Below are 21,326 nucleotides of genomic sequence, written 5' to 3'. Positions count from 1 at the left end.
CAGTGAAGCGGCAGAGGAGCCCCCCCCCCCGCCCGCCGCCAGCTCCTGGAGGTGCCTCCCCCTGTCACCCGGGGCCGGCTGACCTGCGCAGGTAGGGATCCGGAGCCAGCCTCCTTCCGCGACCGCCGCCGCAGCGGGACTGCCCCCGCCTCCCAGCGCCGTCCTCGCGCCCCTCGGCCGCCGGGTCCCCACTCGCCTCTCCCCGCCGCCCGGTCCTCGCCTCTGGCGCAGCTGCCCCGGCCGCGTCTTTCTCCTCTTGCTCCGCCCCTCGGCTCGCGCAGCAAGTGCACCCCACCCCCGCCTGCGGTTTCTTTCTCTGTGGGTGACATCAGCCCCCACCCGCAACTACTCAGGCTGAAATCCGGCGCTTAGAGGCTCCCACCTCACTCCGGAGTCTGGACACCTGGTAGATTCAACCTCTTCGATGTGGTTCAAATTAATCTTTTCGTCCCAACAATAACGACAACAACCATCTACTGAACGCGCCCTCCCTGGGTCAAGTGTTTACTTTCACTTACAGGCAATCCTTTTTTTTTTTTTTTTTTGGAGTAATATTGACTTATTTCTANATATATCATTGTATTAATTTTAGATGTATAACATAATGATTAGATATTTGTATACATTGTGAAATGAGCACCACAATAAGTCTAGTTAACATCCCTAAGTATAAACTCCCCCCCCCCAATTTTTTCCCTTTGGATGAAGACTTCTAAAATCTCTCTTAGCAACTTTTTTTAAAAGTTTCATTTGTTTAAGTAACCTCTACACGCAAGGTGGAGCTCGAACTCACCACCCTGAGATCAAGAGTTGCATGTTTCTGAGGCCCCCCTCTCTTAGCAACTTTCAAATATGCAATGCAATATTATTGCCTATCGTCACCATGCTGTGCATTAAATGCCCATGATTCATTTATCTTATAACTGAAGTTTGTACTGTTTGGCCACTTTCACCCATTTCACCCTCCCCATGCAATCCTCTTTACAACCTTTGGAGTGAGTACCGTTATCCTCATTGTATAGACTGAAAAGTGCAAGGCCACACTGGGAGTTAGGAGTGAAAGCTGGGTCACCTTGGCTCCCAAGGCTTCTCTTTCTATTGTTCTCTGCCCCCGTGCTCTGGCTTCCTGCCCCTCCCAGCATCCGATGCACAGGAGGGAAAGCTGCTGGGTGCCTTTGGCATCTGTATGGCTTACCTCAAACTCAGCTGAGATTCTTCTGTGGGATAGGGGCACTGGGACTCAGGGAGTGTGCTGAGTTGGAAGACAGGTTGTAAATCTACTAGAAGACCCCCATCATTTCTCACATTTCCTACTATCCTAACTGGTCTCTACGCCCCTGGCTTCAGCCCCTCCACAGTGCTCACCCCCTTGCTGGCCCCTCCACCACCCACTCCTGCCTCCTTCCTATTCCTCCCTTCTTTCTTCAAGTTCATTCAGCTCTATCCACCTGAGGCCTGGCAAAGAGCCTCCCCCTCACTGGAGGCCCCCCCTCATCAGTCCTGTCCTGGCTTTTTCCTACTCATCTTTCTCTGCCTCTTCCTCAGGAAGCTTGCCTTGTCCCCCATCCAGCCGAAAGGAAGTCTCCCTTCTCTTTCATAGCGGGATGCACTGTTGTTTTCTTCCACAGTACTTACCATGTGTTGTTCTTACGTACTTATTATTGGGTTTATGTTTTAAAGCCTGTTTGCTCCGCATCAGTGTAATGCTCTTGAGCCACAAAACAAGATGATACCTGTTTTGTTCATTGTTGTATACCTAGCATGTCAGATATAGGAGGGGCTCCAAAATGGCTGTGGAATGAATGAATGAATGAATGAATGGGGCTGGATTCGAAGGCTGTGTGTCAAGATACTGTTGTTTTAGGGGCACCTGGGTGGCACAGCGGTTAAGCGTCTGCCTTCGGCTCAGGGCATGATCCTGGCATTCTGGGATTGAGCCCCACATCAGGCTTCTCCGCTATGAGCCTGCTTCTTCCTCTCCCACTCCCCCTGCTTGTGTTCCCTCTCTCGCTGGCTGTCTCTGTCTCTGTCGAATAAATAAATAAAATCTTAAAAAAAAAAAAAAAAGATACTGTTGCATTGGAGGCTCGTTTTTCCCTAGTAGATCCCCCAGGCCACGTTACTCTTTGGGATTTACCAGTTTCTTTTCACCCCTTTTTCCTTTCCAAGTGGAAAGGGGATATCATTCTATCGTTAGTCTCACTTTGTGTTACCACAAGTCAGAAGTAACCCTCTGCCATTTTGTGGTAGAAAAGGAAGAGCTTTCTAACTGGTTTTGTTAAAAAAGAACATGACGGCCTCCTCATTACACGGAAGTCTAACTTCCCACAAATACCCTAGGGCCATTTGTCCTTTAACATCTTGCTAAAATCAAGTCCATGTGCCAACCCTCATTTCTACTTTCCATCAGAATGCTCAGTTAATCGCCTCAAATAACTCGGAATTACCTATATGAAATGTGCAAGGATTACATGAACTTCTCAGTTAATATTTGTTGGACAAATCTGATGTACCTACATAGTGTTCTAGATGCTTTTAGAGATAAAAAAGACATGGATCCTTCCCACAAAGAATTTATCATTTCCCAAAGAATTAGGATAAAAGAAACTATTTTTGGCCCTCGAAGACTGTAACACTGAACAGAGTCCTTTTCCAGCCTTTGCTTCAGTGGCCTACTGGGCTTCAGGATCATGACCACAAAGCAGATGATCACTGGCTAATGCTATGAAAAATGTGGTGTTTTAGAAAGGGCCAAGATGTTCACAGCAGGCTCCAGCTTGAACTCTTTACATTGCCCTGCACTGGCCTTAGGCAAGATCCAAATTCATTAGCAGGGCCTGTGGGATTCAGCTCCTGTCTGAGTCTCCAGCTCATCTATCTATGCCCTCCTCCCCTCTCCCGCAGGGCCCTGCGCAGTGACTGATGTTCTCTCCTCTCACGATTTTGCCTGTGCTAGCCCTTCAGCCTTCCTCTGCTTCTCCACCCCTCTCTCACTCATTCTAAAAGCCTGGGCCTGGGGGTCATTTCCTCCTGGCAGCCCTGCGAGACTCAAATTTACTTTCCCACTTTCTGTGCTCTCATTGCATTCTGCAGTGTACTTATTATGCATATGGGCGTGTGCGTATGTACATATCATGCATATATATGCATATAAATTTCATACTCACAACCAACACGTATTAAGCACTGGATGCCAGGCACTCCTCTAGTCTCTCTTCATCTTTTAACTCCATCCTCCCAGCAGTCCCATGAGAGAGGTGCTAGTAACTTATCTAGTCACATGGCCAGGAAGTGAGAGGGTCAGAATTTGAACCCAGGCTCTGGAGTCACGTGCTTCCAAGCAATGCCACCCTGCTGTCCCTCAGCTGTTATAACTACTGATGTCATTCATTGTCACCTCTTGACTGTGGACTCCTTTTTTTTTTTTTTTTAAGATTTTATTTATTTATTTGACAGAGAGAGAGACAGAGAGAGGGAACACAAGCAGGGGGAGTGGGAGAGGGAGAAGCAGGCTTCCTGCTGAGCAGGGAGCCTGATGTGGGGTTCGATCCCAGGACCGTGGTATCATGACCTGAGCCGAAGGTCGCTTAACGACTGAGCCACTGAGTCACAGACGCTTAACGACTGAGCCACTCAGTCGCCCCGACTATGGACTCCCTTGAGGGCAGGGACTGATTTCGCTAACTCGAAGGTTGCATGAACTCAGAAGCACATAAATAAATTTAATGAGGCACAGAATGTAAAATGAATAATACCTGGTCCTTTATTTCAAGGGGTCCAAGATTCCTTTTTCTCCTTTTTTCCTGCCTTCCTTCTTTCACAAAAATAGTTGCAGCGCCTTTAATTAAATGACTTAATCAAGTATTTAACAGGAGAAAATAAAATTTAATTACATACGTATGGGGAATCCACATAAACGTGAGATTCCTGCAGGGCCTTTTAAACAACCTGAGAAATAGATGTTATTATTGGTTGAGCTGGAGAGCAGGCCCTCCAGCGGGCAGGGGTGGGGTGGGGGGGATGGGGGAGTAGGGAGGATGGGGGGTGGATTAAAAATGCCAGTAGGACTCTAGGTCCTCACCACAGGGAGCTCCAGCCTCACTCACAACCACCTCTTCCCTGGTGGGTAAAAGGGGCTCTGGCTGGTTCCCTGGTGGGGAAGTTTCCTGGGGGAGGGGGCATCTCTGATGACTTCAGAGGGACCAGAGCAGCCTTCCCCCTCCAGTCATCCTTTCTCTTGTCCCAGCTTTCCACTTGCCATCTGCCTAGTTCTGCAAGAGGCTCTGTGAATCACAAGACCTTGTGAGTCACTCAGTCCCTCTCTGAGGAATAAATAATGTCAAGTCACACAAAAGCAGAGCAGTCGGGTTTAAACGAGGTGTCACACAAAGATTGAGCATGGGGTCTGCTTTCCTTCATGAACTGACTGCTGTCAGGAGGGGCATGTTGCCAGGCTCTCAGCTGGAGATTTCGGGCCAGCGACCCAGAGCCCTGGCTGCTTTAGGTTCATCTGGATTTGATGTTGAGGCTGCCAGACTCAGCAAGAGAAAAAGCAGCCCTCAAAGACCATAATTCGGCCCTAATGGAGAAAATCTGAAATACGAAGATGAGTGCTCGTTGATTTGGCCATGTCTCCAGTCTTCCTTGACACAGGCTTATCCTTCATTTCACTTGCAGAATGCTGTGAAAGACGTCCTGAAAGTAAATGTAGCGCTTCAATATTCCAGAACTGCTTTCCGTAACCTATGACATGCAAAGCCCTTTGGGTGCAAAAACCCAGTATGCTCCTGGTATAGCAGAGAGAATATGTGGTCAGACAGAGGCCAGTGATACCTTGTGGCAGATATTCTGATCTCATTCCAACGGTGCATTGTCAGCTTTGTGTCCTGGTGTCTGCCCCCAAGCCTCTCTCTAGAACAGCCTCCCGCCTGGCTAGCGTCGGGTAGGAGAAAAGCAATTTGATTTTACGGTGAAGGATACTCACAACAGGGTGTAAATCTGAGCACAGATACCTCCTTGCAGGGCATAATGCCATGCTAGCAGAGAGGTGTAATAATCAAAATCTAATTGACAGAAGGTTGGGTAAGACTTACTTTAAAAAAATAGACTTTGTTTTTAAGAGCTGTTTTAGATTCATAGCAAAGTTGAGTAGAAGGCACAGAGATTTTCCATGTCTCCCTTGCCCCCAACGCATGCACAGCTTCCCCCATTATCGACATCCCTCATCACAATGGGGCATTTGTTACAACTGATTCACCTGGGTTGGGCATCGTTATCACCCAGAGTTCCTAGTTTACATTCCAGTTCATTCTTGGTGCTGTACACTCTATGCACGCTATGGGTTTGGGAAAACATATAATGATATGTATCCACCTTTATAGTATAATACAGAGTAGTTTCGCTACCCTAGAACTCTTCCGTGGTCTGCCTATGCATCCCTCTCTCCCCCTGGCCCTGGGAACCACTGACCTTTATACTGTTTCCAGAATGTCAGTAGTTGAAATCATTCGCACGTAGCCTTGCAGACTGGCTTCTTTCACTGCATAAGATGCATTTGTTTCCTCCCTGCCTTTTCATGACTTGACAGCTCATTCCTTTTCCAGCACTGAGTAATGTTCCACGGTCTGGTTGTGCTGCAGTTTTTTGACCCATTCACCTCCTGGAGGACATCTTGGTTGCTTCCAAGCTTTGGCAGGTATGAACAAAGCTGTTAGAAACATCTATGTGCAGGTTTTGTGTAGACATAAGTTTTCAGCTCTTTTGGGTAAATACCACGGACCGTGACTGCTGGGTCATGTGGTAAGAGTATGCTTAGCTTTGGGGCACCTGGGTGGTTCAATCGGTTAAGCATCTGCCTTGGCTCAGGTCATAATCCTGGGGTCCTGGAATCAAGCCCTGCCTTGGGCTCCTTGCTCATCGGGGAACCTGCTTCTCCCTCTCCTTCTGCCCCTCCCCCTGCTTAGATTTAATAGAGATACATCTGTTAAAGATTTTATGTATTTATTTGGGAAAGAGAGAGAGCATGAGCAGGGGGACGGGGGGACAGGCAGAGGGAGAGGGAGAAGCAGACTCCGCACTGAGCAGGGAGCCCGATGCAGGGCTTGATCCCAGGACCCCAGGATCATGACCTGAAACACCCAGGTGCTCCATAAATAAAATCTTTAAAAAAAGAGAGTATGTTTAGCTTTGTCCAAACTGTCTCCAAGGTGACTGTACCATTTTTCATTCCCTCCAGCAATGAATGAGAGTTCCTGTTGCCTCACATCTTGCCAGCATCTGGCATTGTCAGCAAAGATTTACTTTGAAGAGGAATTCTCTAGAATCCTTTCATTACCATAGCCAGGCCCCTTCACCTGATTCCCTTTCCCCAGCATTAGGGAGACAAGGCTCAGTATCCTGGGCATCTGCTTCTGAAGGGTTGCTGGAGCCTGAGCTGTACCCATTTCAGGTAGCTCAGCTCCGGCTTCCCGGTTCCTGACGCCTGCTAGGGTGCCTTCACACCACGGCCCTGCCGGCCCCACCGGCCCCACCCTCAGACACCTACACTTCGCTGTGGCAAGCCCACACTTACTCCTCAGGTCTCGCTGGGACATCTGTAGAGTCTAGGAGTTTAGGGTGTGGATTTTGGAGCCAGATTGCCTGGGCTCTGATCGTAGCCCCACTGTGTATCTATAGTTAGTAAAAACTGCTCGGAACAGTGCCTGGTACAGAGGTAGGGAGTGTCATTTAAGCCTTCCTTCGTAACCACTCCTTCAGAAAAACCCTCCCTAGCCTCTGGGGCAGGGATCCCTCCTGTGTGCTGTAGTTTAATGACCTCCTTATTTGCCTCTATTATAAGAGATAAGATCCCTGAAGGCAGGGACTACCTTTCTCCCAACCCTGAGCGAGAAGAGTTACCTCATCACCCTACCCACCCCCCAATTCATGAAATTCAATTTCCAGAGTGAATGGGGGCTTGGAACAAATGTAACTTTGAGACAAAGAGAATCGTGGCTTTTTTTTGAACCCTGCTGAACACCTGCAACATGTCCATGGTCCTGGCAAAGGTAGGCACATAGACTGTTTGGTGAGTAAATGGAGGCGGGAAGTATCTTGAAATGTATCCAGTCTATTTTAATAATACCATAGAAACAGTTTATGTTTACCTGCCTTGAATAAATGATTTTCAGGGCTATTTCCTGAGCATTTAAAGCACATTCAAATGAATTGTCTTGTTAGGAAGATTCAAAGGACTTCCATGACTGCAAGTTAGCAACAAGTTGAATTTATGACTCATCGGTCTCACCTTGTTGGTTGCCTAGGCAACTAAGCCTGCCTATTTGACACGTTGACTCTGGAAAGACTGGAGTCTCCAATCAGAACTTGTATCACCAAACCCCACCTGGTGTGATAAAGCCTGTTAGGCAACAACCCCAAATCCTACTGGTCATATTGGCCTCCATTTCACAAAGTTGCCTTGCGCCTACAATGCCTAGTCCTTGCTCAGAATGGAAGTTGTGGAGGCTGTGGGTTTTCTACTCTCAATTACTTGTGGTCATTCATCCACGTATCACTCAAGTGAATTAAATCTAGAAAGAATCCAAAAATGTTTCTTTAGTCATTTGTTTCTGCTCATTCCCCTCTTTAGTCCTCAGAGACTTTCTATTCTAACAGTCTGCAGACTTGATATATTTTTTTGCCCTTCTAAGCATCAGAAGAGTATCTAAAACACAGATAATAAGTGAAAAAAGTAGAAACAAGCTAAATACTATGACAAAGGCTTCAGGCAAATCTCAGAGGTGAAACATTCCACCACCATCCTGAACTCTCAGCAAATCATCATCACAAAAACAGAGGCTGTTTCAGAGGAAAAGGAATTGAAGGGACCCAAGCACTGATGGGACATGTGGTCCCGGATGAGAGCCTGGTGTGAACGGTTCTGAACACCAACAACATCTATGTGGGGAACAATGATGGAAATTGGAATATGGCCTGGATCATAAATGATATTAAAACTCATTAAGATGATTAGTATTGTGGCGTGTTAGGCATGATGAGTATTTCCTTCGGTTATATAGGATGTCCTCATTTTTTTGAGGTGCATGCTGAAGTATTTAGGGGTGAAATGTCATGATATCTGCAATTTAAAGTAAATTCCTTTCTTTTTTTTTTTTTTCATTTGAGACAGAGAGATACAGACAGTATGAGCAGGGGAAGAAGCGGAGGCAGGAGGGGGAGACACAGACTCCCTGCCGATCTGGGAGCCCGATGTGGGGCTTGATCCCAGGACCCAGAGATCATGACCTGAGCTGAAGGCAGACACTTGACCGACTGAGCCACCCAGGCTCCCCTAAAGTAAATTCCTTTAAAAAAAACCCCAATTTTTCAAGTAAAATATGTCAGCATAAAAAATAATATGAGTGTGGCTGCCTGGATGGCATAGTTGGTTAAGCGTCCGACTCTTGGTTTCAGCTCAGGTCATGATCTCAGGGTCATTAGATCGAGCCCTGTGTTGGACTTTGTGTTCAGCACGGAGTCTGCGAAGGTTTCTCTCTCCCTCTGCCCCTCCCCTGCCTTTCTCTCTCAAATAAATAAATAAACCTTTAAAAAATAATAGTATGAGTGTAAAAGAATAAAATCTGGAAGAACTGAACTGATCTGGAAGCTCTCACATTAGATCTTTATTCCTTGACCCAATTAACTTGAAAGTCTGCTTTGCTGAAGTACTCGGGTAAGGAGATGGTACGTATGTACCTGTGTACATATGTACCAATAAGGGTTAGCCCATTAAAACAGTTTCTCTACCTGGGAAGGGAAAGTGCCAGGAACCTGGAGCGTGTTTTGTCGTTTAGTAACTGTGTGATCTTGGCCAAGGTACTTCATGTCTCTGTGCCTCAGTTTCCCCAATTGTAATAGAGGTATAATATTAGAAAACCTACTGCATAAACTAGAGGTTAAATGAGTTAGATATCTAACTCAGGAGCCCATTGAAACAGTTCTTGGCACAAAGTAGTTGGTAAATTAGTGTTAGCTATTATTATTGTTATTGTTTTTGTTATTGAGGAACATGACCCTCGAAGATGCTGGGTTGGCATAAACTGCTATAATCAGTGCAGCTTCTAGGGTTTTCTGGTATGTTGTTAGTTGCCATGGGAGCTCCATATTCCTGGAGACCCACCTTTTGAGGTCTTCCTTACATTATACTGAGAAATATCCCAAGCAGTGTTTTAGGGCTGATGAACAGTGGTGAGGTCTAAAAGCAATTTTTTCTCTTTCTAGGCAAGGAGCAATACCTTTTGCAATTCAGGATTGCCAGGCCAGTGGACTGCTGTTCTCGCTGTTCCAGCTATCTGTTTGCGGCAATTTCCATCCATTCCAATAAAAAAGGGCATCGCAGTGCATTTCCACAGCACAGTGACCTGAATTTGCTGGGAGAGCCTGTACTTTGTCAGGTAAGGCTTTAACTCCCTTAGCAACCAGATTGCCCTCTTGCCGCAGTGTATAACAATCCCCATAACGGCCTGACCTACTTGGGGAGCCCAAAGCAAGCACAGAGAAGCACGTGGGTCCCTAAACATCATAGCCATACACACATCTATCCCACAGATCACGGTTCGAGGCTGCTGCTTGTTCTGTTACAAGGGCAAGTACTTTTTGATCAGGAATGTTATTTATTTTTATTTTATTTTTAAGATTTATGTATTTATTTGAGAGAGAATGTGAGTTGGGGGGCAGAGGGAGAGGAAGAGAGAGAATCTCAAGCATCCTCTGCACTGAGTGCAGAACCCCACGTGGGGCTCAGTCTCAGAACCCTGAGATCACGACCTGAACCAAAATCAAGAGTTGGAGCTTAACCAACTGAGCCACCCAGGGGCCGGATAGTTTCTGTACCTACCTAAACTTTCTATAATTTAAAATACACCATTAGCTTTTTATATTAAGCGTGGGAATGAACAAATACATTGGATGACTTCAGCAGTATTTATGGATATACAGAATAAAAAAATCATTGCTATTGTTATACCATATATATTTATAATGTTGACAATATTCTTTATTTCTATTTTCGAACATGATGATTTATGATCTTTATATTGGGCCCAGTTTTATAACCTTCATACATACATACATATTGCATTATAGGAAGTGAAAGAATATTGAAATAAGATGTCCCTCTCCTTCAGGTTTCTGAAGATAACGCTCATTCCTTTTACCATTCATTGAGAATGAGCTCATATGATTCATAGTAATGTAGGATTTTTTTTTTAAAACAATGCCTAGGAGGCTTGAGCTGTGCATAAATAATTTAAAACAGACGTCATTAGGGTACTGAGCTTATGTTCACATAAAAATCTATCTAGTTCTCTTGAATTTTATGAAAGTAGATAGCTAAGTCTCCCTGAACAGAGAGACTCAGCTAACTATAGCATCACAGACTTAGACAGATGAAAAATTTCAGTGGGGAGTATCAAATCGCGAAAGGCACAGTGAGAGTTGATGAGGCCCTTATTTTCCATCATTTAGAGAAATCACTTCTGTCTTCTCCGGGAACATTTCCTACCCCCACTGCATAGTCTTGGCTGTGAACTAGACATGTATATTATATCTTTGTTTCTCATTATTGGTGGAGGTTTTCTTTTTCCTCTCTTTTTTGACACCAGGGACAATTTGATGACAAGCTGAAAAACAGACCATGGGATAGATAAAAGCTGTGGATTGAGATAAAAAAAAGAGCAGGGTTTCAGTTCTGGCTCTGGGTGACCTGCCTACATTTCTGTGATGGGGCAACATCTCCCACCTCTCTGGGCCTCAGTTTCATGATCTGTAAAAAGGAGAGCAGCAGACTGGATTAACTTTGGCTGCAAAATTCTTTGATTTCACCCTAGTTTTGCCATGAAAACTACGAGGCAGCATGGTAGCTGTAGGAGGTGACTGCGGACTCTGTGACACCAAGTTCACAAGGCGGAAACGTAATTGAAGTTCCTTCGCGAGCAGTCCAGTGGCCCATGGGACACTACTGCTGAAGTTATAAAGTTATCCCCACTCTTAATGCTCCCTTACATTGGAGGGGGGAATCCATCATGTGCTGCTCCTCCCATCTCTGCACCATCACTCACTCCTTCCTCGGAGAGATGCAGTGACGTGTGTGGCTAGTGGGTTTGATGTAGGAAAGATGTTGGAGTTCAGAGACAACCGAGAAAAAATTCTTGAGACGTCTTTGGTACAAAAAGGTGTTTTTTTTTTTTTAAGATTTTATTTATTTATTTGACAGAGATAGAGACAGCCAGCGAGAGAGGGAACACAAGCAGGGGGAGTGGGAGAGGAAGAAGCAGGCTCATAGCAGAGGAGCCTGATGTGGGGCTCAATACCATAACGCCGGGATCATGCCCTGAGCCGAAGGCAGATGCTTAACCGCTGTGCCACCCAGGCGCCCCAAAAGGTGGTTTTATTAAAGCACGGGGACAGGACCCAGGGGCAGAAAGTGTTGCGCTGGCTCATGAGGAGTGGCCCATTAGATGCTCTCAGGTTGGGAGAGGGTTAGGGATAGTGAAAATCTCTAAGGAATGTTGGAAGCAAGGTTTCCAGGACCTTAAGGGGGCTAGCTATTGTTGGGAAAATGTCATTTATTACTGTCTAGTAAAACCTTAGTCATGAGACCCTTCAGATGTATCTTGGTGGGTCATATGCCTGGGGGATGATTGCTAACCTGTATCTAGGGGTGTAGAGATAAAAGAAGTTTCCAAAGGAATTTTTATATGTTACAGTAGACTCACAGGATCCTGGGGGTTGGGCTAAGATTGCCTTTTGCCCTTAACAAAGTATTAACATCGAGGCAGCTGAGTTCCTAGAGGAATGTAACTCTGCCTGTTTCAAGGACTTGACAGTGGGCTGTAAGTAGTAAGGAAATTTAATTTTTCATTTGCCTTTGTTTCCCACATCAGGTTTAGAAGGAACATCTGGATAGAGTAGCCAGGCCTTCCCTTTGGAGTCCTCTCGGGAGCTGGCAAACCTGCAGAGAATGTATCCTACTCTGTTCCTTCATACTATAGGTTTTGTTTTGTTTTTTTAAGATTTTATTTATTTATTTCAGAGAGAGAGAGAGAGCATATGAGTTGGGGGGGGCAGAGGGAGAAGCAGACTCCCCACTGAGCAGGGAACCTGACGTGGGGCTCAATCCCAGGGCGAATGCTTAACGGACTGAGCCACCCAGACGCCCCTTCACACCATAAGTTTAAAGGGTCAAGGCCCTGCCTGGGGAGGTCTGTAATCATCTATGAGTGAGTTGGTCTAGTTCTGGGGTTTAGTATTAGGAAAACATTTCCCTCTTAAATCCAAGCCACACATTCTGCCATGTCAGCTTTCTTAGCAGTAAATATGATATTTCGGTTTCCTTGTGTATTTTTTTTTTTTTGGTCTATTTCTGAAGTAGTTCAGAAATCAGATGAGATGCTATTTTGGGGGTCCCCTGAAGTCACAAAAAACAGTACTAGATTGTAATAACAAATGATGTTGGCCATGAACTTTCATGCACTCTCCACCTAGATTCGTAGAGGTCTTCTCCCAGCTTTGATTGTCTCTGGTAAGGCCTTGCCAGCATCACTGCAAATTCCGGCTTTCAGAATGCCAGAGATTATTATCTTCGTTAGCAATTACACAGCTGCGTGGCACTGACGGTTCTAAAACGGAAGCCAAATATTGAAACAATCACCATGTGCCTTAACTATAATGCATCCAACTTGCTGCAGAACAGAATCAAGATGGGAAGGAAGAGGTTCTTATTTACATGATTGAGGTTATTGGGTGATTTGAATAACCAATCTACCTTCTTTACAATTTGTTTTCCCTAGGGCGCCTGGGTTCAGGTCACGATCTCAGTGTCTTGGGATCGAGCCCGGCGTCAGGTTCCCTGCTCAGCAGGGCAGTCTGCTTCTCCCTCTCTCTCTGTCCCTTCCCACCGCTTTTGTTCCCTCTCTCAAATAAATAAATAAATAAATAAAATCTTTTTAAAAAGTCTGTTTCCCCCTTAAATCCAGAAAGAAGGGCTTGAAGTCACAGGAGCTATGTAATTTAATAAATATTTGAGGGCCTAGTATAGCAGCTGGACTTCTGTAGGTCCTAAGGGATATAGCTGTGGACTGAACAGAACAAAAATCCATATTCTCCAGGAGCTTGTATTTTAGTGGGAGGAGGGACACAATAACCAAAATAGTGTAGTAAATACTGTCAATACATAAATCAGGACAAGAATGCAGTGTCATGGCCCAGTGTTTGGAATCAAACAGCCTGGGGTCGAGGGTCCATCACTTGCAAGCTGTGTGACTTTTGAGAAAGTCCTTAACCTCTTTGTGCCTCAGTTTCCTCATCAGCAAAATGGGCTTCATAAACTTGAAAAAGGGAAGAGGTGAAAGCAGAAGAGAGTGGGTGAAGGAACTATGCAACGGTGTGGCCTCGGCTGGTATAGCCTAGCCCACGGCGGGGGCGGGGGTGCTCTGGAGTGTGACCCACACGACCCCTTTTTGCTGTTGATGACCACGAGATCCTCACCTGAGCCTAAGTCAGACACTTAACCAACTGAGCTGCCCAGGTGCCCCCAGCATAGAAAACTTTCTTATTCTTTTTTCCTAGCTTCATAAAATTCTGTCCTGTGGATGTGCCATATTCTTTTTAACCAGGCCCCCATCGGTAAATGCTAGGGTTGTTTCTAATTTTTGCTTAGGCTGCAAGGAATACATTAGTAAGAGAATTTTGCACATCTGTAGGTATGTACAATTTCACGTGGTTGGTAAATGGTGAGAGCAGAATTCTCAGCAGGGGGATTGCTGGCCCAAAGAGCAAGAGCATTTATAATTTTAATAGTGATTGTGGGTTTCTCTCCAACCCTGTATTCCCTAAATGCTTCCAGGTTTAGTTCTAGGGAAGCTGAACCCTGCAGCAGGCAAAGACAGCAAAGAAGTACCGTAGGGGGCAACTTGCTGCCTCACCTCCATGATTCAGATCTGGCTCCAAACTGGAATATTCCACACACAAAGCAATAGCCCTGCAGGCAGATAGCCTCACATCCTCAGACGGCAGCATATTTATCATGGATTGTAGCCGGGGCCAGAGCCTTGGGTGTCTTACACTCTACCCCAAGCAGCTCATCAAAGTGTTGCTTCCAGCCACATAGCATTTGTCCCTGAGAGGAGCTGTGGTGGCTTTGTACAATGTCGACTTCGGAACTACCCTTTCCAGACACCTGGATACAGCCATACCTTGGAGCGTTCAGAGTTATGGTTGCCACAAGAGACATTTGTAGGGTATTTGAGAGGCAGAAATGAAGCAGCAGCCATTTTGAAAGTCAGTAGAAGCAGTTAGGAAGGGCCGCAGAGGTCCCAGTGGGTTCCATTTTGTTCATGCTTTTTCCCCGCTCTGAATCCAGCTCCTCTTCCCAACTCCTGGCCCTACTGACCAACAGTGACTCCAGACCCCTGGTGAGATGCTCTGCGGTGAGCTCACAGAGATGGAAGTCACAAAGAGCCTACAGCCTTCCAGATGCTTCTCCACCAGTCTCCTTTATAGTTCCTCTCCAGCTGTTGGTTTCACTCAGCATCAACGAGCTCTGACTTGTCCACTCGTACCAGGGCTGGTTAGGACTTTCCTCTGGTACTTTTAGAAACTTTTCTTCCTCATCTCCTCCCCAGATTGTGTAAGGTCTAACACCATAACAACTAATCTATCCTACAATACTCACGGTGGTCTTGCTTCCCTGATTGAACTTTACTGGTACAAGAGGAAAATAAAATTACCTTCATCTTATTACATGTCCAGGGACATTTTATCATTCTTTATATATTGCCACACCAGATACTTTTCAGGATGGTTGTCCTTGAATATAATCAATATATATCACTATAATCAATGTGACATTGAATATAATGTCCTTGAATATCTGGTAGAGAAGACACAAAAGAACTCTTTTCAGGAGGATCTTAATCAAATCAATTGAAAGATCCTTGGCAGTGAGACAAACAGTAACCGGGGACTGGAGACACCGTGGAAAGACAAAGTATCCCCCGTCATATCTTACAAAGAGCTAACAATCTTCTCCCATCTCCAGGGCTGGACCTGTCACCTCCTGGCGTCTTCTTCTCGTTTTGGCATGAGTGTTTCCACCTCATCATATAGCACTATGTTGGAGGGAGGCCAGCAGGACTTAATTCAGTCACAAAATTGCTAAATTTACTCATTCATAACCTTGTGGTGTAATGGGAATCACATTGGCCTGAGGCGCAGAGGAGCTGGTTTCTGGTCCTAATTGCCAAGAGCCATCTGTGGGATTAGGGGAAAGTCATCCAGCCTCTCTGGGCTTCAGTTTTTGTCATTTGTTTTATGAGAGCAATGCTAATTGAATAGATTATAGATCTTCTGCCACATACCTGAATTCATTGCTCTTGTAAAAGCCTTTTTAGAAACTTGCATTTCGGTTATTTATACAATATTCCCCCCTTAGCTGCGGTTTTCACTCTTTGTGGTTTCAGTTAACCATGGTCAACCACAGACCGGAAGCAGACGATCTTCCTTCTAACCCAATGTCAGAAGGTCAGCAGTTGTCACACGCTATGTCCAATGCCTGCGTCGTTCACCTCACCTCATCATGGAAGCGTTTTATCATCTCACCTCAAGAAAGGGGTGAGTACCGTACAAGATATTTTGAGAAAGAGAGAACATGTTTACATAACTTTGATGATGGTATATCGTTACAATTGTTCTCTTTTATTATTAATTATTGTTAATCTCTTGTTATGTCTAATTTTTAAGTTAAGCTTCATTATATGTATAGAAAAAAAATATAGTAAATGTGGGATTTGGTCCTACCTATGGTTTTAGGCATGCACTGGGGTCTTGGGGGTGTATCCCCACTGATAAGGCAGGATTGTATTACAATTCAACAGAGTGCAGCACGTGCATCCCAGAAGTGTTAGAATTCCAAATATTTGGATTGATATGGGCAACCTCACTTGATCCAAATGTCGGATGGTCTTGTGTCCTGGTTGTATCATATGGAACCCCTCTGAGGAGACCCTGGGAGTTCCAGAACACAGAAGGGTTGAAGGTGGTTTCCTCACTCTTACATTTGCTTTCAGCACAGTGTGACGTGTTACAGTTTATGCATACCCAGCTGTATGAGCACAACCATTTTTTGATAATAGTCACTGGTTTTAATTAAATTAACTCTCATAAAATAGACAAATGACTAAAGTTTTCCTGCAAGGAAACCATGGATCAAAGTGAAAACAGTAACACATGTGCAAACAAACAATGAAAATGACAAAACAGGCACTTTTACTCTTAAAACAAATTCTTGGCTATCCACATTGATAGGTAAAACAAACAAACAAACAAACAAACAAAAAAAACGCGGGCCAAATCAGATGTGACAAAAAAGCCAGGCAAAAATACTCAAAATTATCAATAAGTTTACAACTGGATTCACACCTACTATCATTAAGGAGGAATCTTTTGTTCTTTTTTAAAAATTTTAAAAAAAATTTTTCTTGATTTTTTTAAAGATTTTACTTATTTATTTGAGAGAGAGAGAGAGAAAGAGAGAGATAAAGCACAAGCAGGGGGAGCAGCAGACAGAGGGAGAGGGAGAAGCAGGCTCCCTGTTGAGCAAGGAGCCTGATGCAGTCCTCGATCTCAGAACCCTGGGATCATGACCTGAGCTGAAGGCAGACACTTAACCGACTGAGCCACCCAGGCGCCCCAATGAGGAGCCCTTCCTTAAGGGCATATTGTGCCCTAAAATATTAACAAGTGTCATATGATGCCATCATGATTAACAAGGCATTTAAAAGTGTTGTTTGTTTCACTTTTATATCATCTTTTTATTTTCTTTTTGTGTCTGTATGTATTATAATGCTCATTACACTTTGCTAAGCACGCATATTGGAGGTTTGTACTGAAGACTTCTTATTGATTTGAAGGACAGCACCGAAAAGCTGGGGACCACTGCTTGGGACTGAGACTGACGTGCCCAACATGTCCATCTGACTTACGAAGAAGAGGTGTGGGTGGTCGTCCGGCTCGGACTCTGCATTTCAGGATTGTTAGATATTTATCACTTTACTTTTTATGACCTATGACATAACTGCAGAAATTAAGAATAGGATTGCATTTGGAAACTCAGTGTTTTCATTTGAATGGTCAATCCCGCCTCCCCCAACTTTGAGGCAAAACAAGACTGAGTTTAATCATCTTTCAGTGAGTTGTTTTCTCTCACACTTTCATCCAGTTCAACATCTAAGTAAATCCACATTGCTAACAGATTAGTTTTTTGGAACAAAGGGAATCTGTGAAGACTTTTCAGATTCAGAAAAGATTTTGTTCTAGAAGCAATAGGAAACTAACACAGGGACCTGTGTTCCATCTTGACACATGTCTTTCACGCCCCTAAGACAGAAAACGAAAAAGCAGTGAATTTGTGCCTGCTCTTAAAGCTTCGACCAGAAGCCTAGGGATGAGAATATACGTTATGCTTTTGCTAATCTGTGAGTTACTTCATTATTTTCTGACTGTTTTTCAAGCCTCTTACCTCATCTGTATATCCAGTTCCCTCCATTAAAATTCCAATTGCTTTCTGGGTTCCTGGTTGGACCCTGGCTGAAACCCCGAGTAACCCAGAATTTGACAAGCACACTGCTTACAAGGGCAGCTCTGGGCAAAGCGATGTCCTTAGGGTTCCAAGCAGTAGATGGGAAAAGACTGTAGTGAAAAATAACACAAACCAGCAGATTCAAGACAAGAGTGGATAGAGGTGTAGGATGGCCAGATAAAATGCAGGTCCGTCTCCTGCAATCGGTAGACTGTCTAATTCTTTGTTGTCAGGGCTGTCTTGTGTCTTTGTACGGTGTTTAGCAACATCTGGAATATGCTTATACTAAAAGATTATTCATTGTTTATGTGAAATTCAAATTTAATCAGGTGTCCTGCGTTTTTGTTTGCTAAACCTGACAAACCTAATAGAGAATAAGCTCATGTTGAGAGCTGGCTTCAATGCTGGACTGTGCAGGAATAAATATGGGGGCACAAGGGTCAGTTTTGGAAAGAAGTTGGGTGCTGGAATCAGACCTTGATTGGAGTCTTTTTATAAGCCTCAGTTATTGTGACTGAGGCAATTATGAAATACGGGGTAGTCCAATCAGAGGACTGTGGAATGAAAGCTTGGGAAAATGCCTGTGCATGTGTGTTTGCATGATTGAATGTATAAATGAGTTGCAGAAACTTACCTGAAATAATGGCCTAAGTCTAGCAGTTGCTAGAGAAATAGTCTCAATTATTTAGGAGTTTAAAGATAGATAGATGGTTGTGGGGTGCCTGGGTGGCTCAGTCGGTTAAGTGTCCGACTCTTGATTTCGGCTCAGGTCACGATCTCAGAGTTGTGAGATCAAGCCCCATGTCTGGCTCTGTGCGGGGCATGGAGCCTGTTCAAGATTCTCTTTCTCCTTCTCCCTCTGCCCCCGCCCTGTTCTCTTAAAAAAAAAAAAAAGATACAGATGGTAAACTAGCAGGTGGTTTTTTTTGAGGACAATGATGGAAGAGAAAAGTATCTTCCAGACCAAATGTCCAAACTTGGTGATTTCTCTAAAGCAGTGGTTCTCAACTAGGGGCAATTTCGTCCCTCAGGGAATACTTGGCAATGCCCAAACACATTTATGATTGTGACAAATGGAAGAAGGTGCTACTGGCAGCTAGTGGGTAGAGACCAGCTAACCATCTTACAACGGGCACGACAGCTTTGAAAACAAATAAACCATCTGGTCCAAAGGTCAATAGTGCCGCTGTTGAGAAACCCTGGTGTAAACGCATATGGAAAGTAAGTAATCAGCACACATTCTGTAAAGACATACAAATTGTGCCATCCTGAAAGTGAAACGGATAATAAGGCTGGAAATCCATGAGGACAGATTCCAAACTGAAATAGAAGCAGCTGACACCACAGAGATCCCTCATGTGTCATCCCCTATCTGGGAGTTAGCCACGTCTGCAGACAGATGATAAATTATCACTCTATGTGGCATCGCGTGGCATCGCTATCCTGTGTGATCTGTATCCCTAAATATTTTAACTGGAATACAGTGCCCTTATTTCTTCAGGGTGATTAATTTCTGCATGACTCAAGAGATGGATGTAAGTGTGGCAATATGGCTCATGTTCAAGGGGCTCATGGGGGAGGTTGTAAGCTAAACCTGGCCAAGGGGGTGCAAGAGACATGGCAGAAAACCAAGGGAATTTCAGTGCCTCGGAAAGGTAACCAAGTGCGTTAATCAAAGCTGTCAAGTTGGGGGGACAGAAAACCACCCCGGTTGGTTTAAAAGCAGAAGAGGATATATTGGTCCACATAACTGGGGTGGTTTCTGGGTTAGTTCATGGACTACAGGAGGAGCTTACGTGCACCAGGGCCCGTTCCCAGGACGGGGTACCTCCAGGACTTTCTTGCTCCCTCACTCTGTTTCTTGTCTTTCATTTCCTTTTGCAGAGATGCTTTCTTCCCCAGGGGCATGGTAGGGAAGATGGCTACAGGCAGCCAAAATGTCACAGCCTCCCAACCTGGAATTTCTTTTTCCCATTACCTACGTATCAAACTCAGGAAAAATCTCTGGCTCTACTTGGGTCATTGTCCACTTCTGGATCTCCCGTTGTGTCCTAGGAAACGGGATTATGACTGGCCAGGTGTGTGTCATGGGCCCACTCCTGACATCAGGAGTGAGGTGACATTTTCAAATAGTAGAGTGGGAAATTAGAATCACTTTCCTGGAACCACATTACTATGCTTTTTCTAGTGACTACAAGATAGTGAAACGGCTATGACATTTCTTGAACGCAACAGCCACCCCCCAACTGCTAGCAGGGGCTGGACTTGTGATGGCCTTCATCCCTGCCTGAGCAGGGCTACCCTGGAGACACTATCCTGAGCGGTCTGGCTAAGGAGCCGACCCTCTTCATGGGGGGACAACTGTCCTGCACTAATGAGCCCTTTGTGTTAGAGGATCCCAGAATCAGAATCACATGGTAGGAGCTCACTGATACATGGTGAAGGGTTAATGGCACTTTTGGTTTGTTTGGTTTTGTTCCCAAGTTTTATTTAAGAACTCATGCAAAACATGCCAGGCAAACGAGTTTTAATCCTATCTTCCTCCTCTTCTTCATCCTTGTTGATCTAGAAGTAATGTAATTGGTAACTCTCTTGCCTGTTAGCAACTGTGTACAAACAAGCATGTAGATTATTCTTCTTCAAGTATTTTTTGATGAGATACTTCAAATACTATTTAGAAAAAGTCACGTCAGGAGTTATGGTGATCTTGGGGCCCCTGGGTGGCTCAGTCGGTTAAGGGTCTGCCTTCGGCTCAGGTCATGATCCCAGGGTCCTGGGATGGAGCCCTGCATCGGGCTCCCTGCTCAGTGGGGAGTCTACTTCTCCCTCTCCCTCTGCCTCTTCCTTCCATTTGTTCTTCTCTCAAATAAACAAACAAAATCTTTAAAAAATTTAAAAATTTAAGAAAAGAAGTATCGTCATCTTGCTCTTGCTCCTTTCAATGTATACAACCCCCCACCAAGATTTCCAGCTTTTCCATTCACTTTGATTCCTTCCCCTCAAAATTCTTCAAAAGTGGCAGCAACCATGATTCCCCCTTCTACAGGGTGAATGTGATCAAGGGTGAACTTCAGAACGTGCTTCTTTTTCTGCCCCCACAGGTTTTTTTCACAGGTGCCATTGTGGCAGTGGAGGCAGAAAAGGACTAATGGCATTTCAACTCCTGAGATGATGCGTGAGGGTAGTGGACAAACACACTCTTTGCGCAGGCCCCCGGTGGCTAATGGGCTCCCACAGTCATTGAGCGATGGGAGAGAAGCAGCAGCCGGTGGAGTCCAGTAGACTGAGTTCCAACCCATTTCTACCACTTACTAGCTGCATGACCTGCTAGCCTGCTCTAAGCCCCACCTTCCTCACCTGTAAAATGGGCCAACAGTCCCAGCTCTCAAGGAGTCTATGAGATAATCTATGAGATCACCTCTGTATAGCACTTGCATCCAACGAAGGCTCTAACATGCTTCTTTCCTCTCTTCTCTGTAGATTTTGGCTTGCTTTTAACAAAACCTAAAGGTGCTGAATTTCTTTCCGTTTGGCCATATATAGCTCCACCTGTAGGAACAATTTGGAATGTTGAAAACCCTCAAGTAACATATTTGAAAATCTCTAAATAAATTATACTTTAAAATAAAAGACACACATGATAATTTGGTAAGTGCACTAAACTAATCATAATTCAATCTTTATGTTCCCGGACAAAATGACTTTAGATCTG

General features: G+C 44.7%; 1 protein-coding gene, 1 long non-coding RNA gene and 1 pseudogene across 2 annotated transcripts in view; 1 reads left to right on the top strand and 2 right to left on the bottom strand.

Moving 5' to 3' along the window:
• OCIAD2 (OCIA domain containing 2) overlaps nucleotides 1–277 on the bottom strand; it is an 8,481-nt gene extending 8,204 nt beyond the window's left edge. Inside the window, exon 1 of the mRNA XM_034671832.1 lies at nucleotides 84–277. The gene's annotated coding sequence lies outside the window, so the exon portion shown is untranslated. The remainder of the gene's footprint in view (nucleotides 1–83) is intronic.
• Nucleotides 278–5,602: 5,325 nt separating this feature from the next.
• LOC117804438 lies at nucleotides 5,603–18,324 on the top strand. Its single transcript, XR_004628875.1, has 4 exons — nucleotides 5,603–5,695; nucleotides 9,259–9,431; nucleotides 15,498–15,648; nucleotides 16,947–18,324. It is a non-coding gene; the product is annotated as an uncharacterized LOC117804438 (long non-coding RNA).
• A 1,780-nt stretch (nucleotides 18,325–20,104) lies between these two features.
• On the bottom strand, nucleotides 20,105–20,735 carry LOC100478326 (annotated as a pseudogene).
• Nucleotides 20,736–21,326: the final 591 nt, after the last annotated feature.

The sequence above is a fragment of the Ailuropoda melanoleuca genome, chromosome 11 (genome assembly GCF_002007445.2).
Source record: "Ailuropoda melanoleuca isolate Jingjing chromosome 11, ASM200744v2, whole genome shotgun sequence".
Lineage (NCBI taxonomy): Eukaryota > Metazoa > Chordata > Mammalia > Carnivora > Ursidae > Ailuropoda > Ailuropoda melanoleuca.
The sequence above is the reverse complement of the archived record's forward strand: the minus strand, read 5'-3'. Positions and strand labels throughout refer to the sequence as shown.